The sequence below is a fragment of the Trichechus manatus genome, unplaced genomic scaffold, assembly GCF_000243295.1.
Source record: "Trichechus manatus latirostris isolate Lorelei unplaced genomic scaffold, TriManLat1.0 scaffold00013, whole genome shotgun sequence".
NCBI classification, from domain to species: domain Eukaryota; kingdom Metazoa; phylum Chordata; class Mammalia; order Sirenia; family Trichechidae; genus Trichechus; species Trichechus manatus.
In genome coordinates this window covers 20,177,693-20,182,709 of record NW_004443949.1, presented here as the reverse complement: position 1 = coordinate 20,182,709, position 5,017 = coordinate 20,177,693, and the positions used below count along the sequence as shown (strand labels likewise).

General features: G+C 36.2%; 1 long non-coding RNA gene across 1 annotated transcript in view; it reads left to right on the top strand.

Moving 5' to 3' along the window:
- Positions 1–1,251: 1,251 nt before the first annotated feature.
- Positions 1,252–5,017, top strand: part of LOC111819605 (uncharacterized) — a 41,247-nt gene continuing 37,481 nt past the window's right edge. The window contains exon 1 of the long non-coding RNA XR_002823183.1: positions 1,252–1,364. This is a non-coding gene — a long non-coding RNA (uncharacterized LOC111819605). The remainder of the gene's footprint in view (positions 1,365–5,017) is intronic.

Sequence of the window (5,017 nt, the reverse complement as noted above, 5' to 3'; positions counted from 1 at the left end):
AGCAGTTCTACTCTGTCCTATAGGGTCGCTATGAGTCAGAGTCTACTTGATCGCAAGATGTTTTGTTTTTTTTTTTGACGAGGAGGCAAATTAACCTATTGTTTGTCTCTTCTGTTGTTGAGTTAAAGCTGAGTAAAGCCATTGTATCCATTGATCTATGAAAGTAAAACAGTTCTATCAAAAAGGCATTAAATACATGGAGCCTTTTTGTTTCCTTTTTTGGCCTTACCCAAATTTGAATACGTGGTCAGTTTGATTGTAAGTTTTCAGACTACTCTGATAAGCTGCGGATCTATCACTCTTTACAAATGTTCTAACACAAAAACGTTTGCCTACTTTTCACATAACGAAACTTGTTGGGCCTCATACAAATGAAGCTATTCTTACACTGGGCGAAAGAACCTGCTCACATCTCTTCTTTGTGTCTGACCTAGACCTTGCCCTATTCCTGAATGTGTGCCTTTAAGTAAGTATGTAAAATAGAAACAGGAATTCCATTCTTAAAGAGATTTCTTTATGCTTGTTTTATATCTGTTTCCTATTCTGCTAGCAAGTTAAAGCCATGAAATGAATAGACAGGGCCTTTATTAAGCTTTGAAAATCTGGTGTACTGCTATGTGACTATCATTTCATCTCAAGCTTTTGAGTTGGGAAAATCCTTTGTGTGATTTCAACAACCTTTTGTCCAGTTAGTTAAATGCACTGACAGAGCTTTTTGACAGAGCCACAAAAAAAATTCTCTGCTGAATACTTAATCAGTTCCTAAGTTGGCTTGTTTCCACTTTTTCTTTCTTCAGGACTATGTTGTTAGACTACTAGAGTTTTTAATTTGTGACTCAGAGTTTAAGACTAAATAACTTTGGACGTATTTTATGTCGTATTATTTTCACCACACCCATTCAATATTTTGTATACATATGTTAGGGTATGTTGAAATTTTATGCTTACATTCTTGGAAAATGGCTTTATATTTTTACTAACACAATACTTCACCTTAGATAACTTAATTCATCATTAACTTACATAATAATATATTATTACAATGTATTTGCATATTAACACTGAAATCTAAATCAGATAGGGTTCGATTTCTAGGGTTAAATAGAATAAGGCTATTAGGCAGTGAAGAATCTATCAAAAGTTTCTGCAAGGCATACTGAATAAAGAATGTCGGAGGAAAGTCAATGACATTCAAAATTCTCTATCTCTTCTTATAGTGCTTTATAGCAGGAATTGTTTCCGGCAGCTTTTGTGAGCCAAGAAAGACAATGATCCTCTGCTGCGAGCCCTTGTCTACTGGTGCCCAGACTGAGTGGAGCAGAACTCGAACTGGTTGACTAATTCCTACTCCTCCATCTAGTAAGGTGATCAAATCAACCACATGCTTTAACCCTGTGGTCTATATAGCAATAGACTTTCCTTGACTTTCTGTGGGTCTTTTGAAGAGAGTCGAATCTGCTCAAGTGTCTTAATTACAGTCATGGGAAATACTGGTGACAAGTATAACACTTCCAACTATTCCTTTGGATCATAATTTTAATACAGAGGGAGAAGGTCATTTTTGTTTAAACAGGGATTGGGTTTTGCTAAAACATTGCCTTGGTAGACACAACGTGCATTACAACATTATGATGTATTCAGTTAGATGTCTGCAAGACAGAAAATCACATGACTAAAGCAAGCCCTGTGAATGTTCTTAAAGGAAAAAAAAAAAAAACTGAAAAGGAAAACCGAACTAGTGTTATCTTATCACATTATTCCTAATCATATGGAAACATTAAGTTTGCAATTTGCAAATTAGAATTTCTCTCCCTGTATATTAAATTCAGAGATAACTGTCATCTTGGTTTTGTATCACAATCTTACTCTATTTATCTGTATCTATGTAATTATATGGAAACATGTGAATGCAGCATCCAGGGAGCCCTAGGTATCTGTTAGGGTGGTTGACAAGATATAGTGAGAAAGTATTCTTTGCTGCTCACAGCAACTGTGTATGGATGTGCATTTAATCTCTTGGGATCCTAGCTCATATAACTGAAAAATATATTCACTTGACAGTTCTGAGAAATAATGGAATCCTTTGAATTAATTTATTATTATTATTATTTTGCACTGTTGGCCATCTCACGTGCAGTATGCCAATAAGTATTCACTGAGTGACCACCGTGTAGATTATAGCTCCTCAATAATATGGAAATGGTAGGGGTTCCTCCAGGGATGTCCTTACCTGAAGATAAGGGATCACAGCATTTTCAGCAAAGGGAAAGACAATCCCAGGTGGAGAAAATGGTCTTGGATTTATTAGATTTACTGTCACATCACTCTATTTTTAACAACCCAACCACTTCTCTGGTAGCTGCTGCCCAGCACAGCCTCTGGCATATAACAGGTGCTCAATGCATAATTACTGAATGAAAGAATGAGTTGAATCTCCAGGGCACTCATTTCATTTTCTCTGCAGCTACACTATTGGCATGCAATAATCCAGTCAGCACATTATTTCATAATTTTTTTTCTTTTTTTCTTATACTGGTTTCCATAAGGCAGTGGTCTCTATGTTTCAGTCACGGACACCTATTAATTAGAAAGTTTTGTTTATGCACTCCCAGAATAGGTATATTTATGAATAAAATATTATATCTCATTAAAATATATTTAATGAGTAGAAGAATGGAATGAGAAAATTTTCTTTACGCACACACAATTAAGGTATATTTATAAATAAAATATTATATTGCATTATAAAATATATTTAATAAGTAGGAGGATGAGATTAAATAATTTAATAGAAGTTCTAATATTTTATTCCTATGTTCCAGTAGATTGCCTTGCTCACCTCTCTGTGCATAGCCCATTCTGGAGACACTAGGTAATAAGGGGTAAAAGAAGAATAAGGTGCACCTTCTAGCTTGGGGAGCTTACATTTTTTTCTGGTGGACGAGATGAACACAATAAAGGGCACTGATGGGAAAGGTTATTTTGTAGTATGATATACTAGAAGAGAGCCTCTACATAGAATTTGGCTAAAATTCAGAATTTAAAATATATTTTACTGTCCAAATCTTTGGTTTGTGGTAGGATACTTTGCAATAGATAACTTTTCATGAAATCACTCAGATTTAATATTAAAAGTAACTTTTGTTCACTTTAAGGTTTAACTTTGTTGTCTCTCCTGAAAATCTTGTCCACCTGAAATTGTCCTTCTAATCTCCTGGCCCAATAAATTTTACTTTTTGATGGATTTGAAAGTTTTTACCTAATTCTGAAGAAGACATAGCATATGTGGCAGATGTTTTATAAGTATATTCAAGAGGTTCATATACTTCAGACATGCAGGATGATGTACTAATTTGTTTATGGACCACAAACATAAACACAGTGATTCTGTAAATATTCCAATTACCTAATTTTCTTGGCCGGCAATCTAGATTCTAACATCAGGGGAAATATCATTTTCATTTGATGTATACATCTCTCTTCAGGGCTCTTCATCTCTTGCTATCTCATTAGTCAATCCTCTTTTTTCAATGCCATTTTTTTTCTTCTATGACTTAGGTCATCTGTATCTCTTTTTAGCACAGTTAAGGTGTCCCCCTAAATAGGGGAAAAGGTCCAATCTGCGAGTGAAACTGGTAAATAGCCACTAAGCAGGATTCATGTAGTGATACGTGGAGTAATGCACCTTAGGAAACGGTTTGAAAATAAGTTGCTTTCAAGTTTCCACTAAGTGAGTCAGGTATACTGCATTTTTAGGCAAATAAGGTGTGCTTTATACGTTTGTTTGCCAACTGTGCCCTTCCCTCACAAGGTATCTTCATAAGCAAGCTATGCTAATTTTTTTACAGCAACATGTAAAAAAAAATGGAATAGCAGGGCTTATGGGGGGAAGTGTGAGGTTGGCAAACCAATGGAGAAGGTGTACAGTATTTGCATAAAAATATGGTATTTGCAGGGAGATAATGATGCATAGAATATAGAGGAGAAGGGAGAAATAAAAAGCTAGGATTGGTGCATACATCTCTACGACTAGTTATCCTGAGTACTCAGGACATCATGATAGGTTTCGGTATCTTAGTAAATGAATATATTGATTTCCTGGCTCATACATTTATCTCCTGTGATTTTGGTTAATGTGAGTTAGTCCCCTGAGCAAAGTAAACTTTGGACCCAAAATACATAGGACCAGAATCTGTTTATAATGAGTAGACTATAATCGTATAATAAGAAGCTCTGCTGAGGCCCAAACTCTCCTCCATCTTATATATTGTTCTTTAGTTTTAACAGTTCAGATCTATTTCTAGTTGTAATTGTAGGTGCCATTGAGTTGGTGCTGACTCGTAGCCACCCTAGGTACAACAGAACAAAACACTGTCTGGTCCTGCTCCATCCTCACAGTCATTGCTATGTTTGAGCCCATTATTGCAGCCACTGTGTCAATTCAACTCATCGAGGGTCTTCCTCTCTTTCACTGACCCTCTACTCTACCAAGCATGATGTCCTTCTCCAGGGACTGGTCCCTCCTGATAACATGTCCTAAGTATGTGAGACAAAGTCTCACCATCCTTGCTTCCTAGGAGCACTCTCGCTATATTTCCTCCAAGACAGACTTGTTCGTTCTTTTGGCAGTCCCTGGCATATTCCATATTCGTTGTCAACACCGTAATTCGAAGGCATCAATTCTTCTTTGGTCTTCCTTATTCATTGTCCAGTTTTGGCATGCATATGAGGCAATTGAAAATATCGTGGCTTGTGTCAGGCTCATCTTAGTTCTCAGAGTGACATCTTTTCTTTTTAACACTTTAAAGAGGTCTTTTTCCAGCAGATTTGCCCAACGCAATGTGTCATTTAATTTCTTGACTATGGCTTCCATGGGCATTGATTGTGTATACAAATAAAATGAAATCCTTTACAACGTCAGCATTTTCTCTGTTTATCATGATGCTGCTTATTGGTCCAGTTGTGAGGATTTTTGTTTTCTTTATGTTGAGGTGTAATCCATACTGAAGGCTGTGGT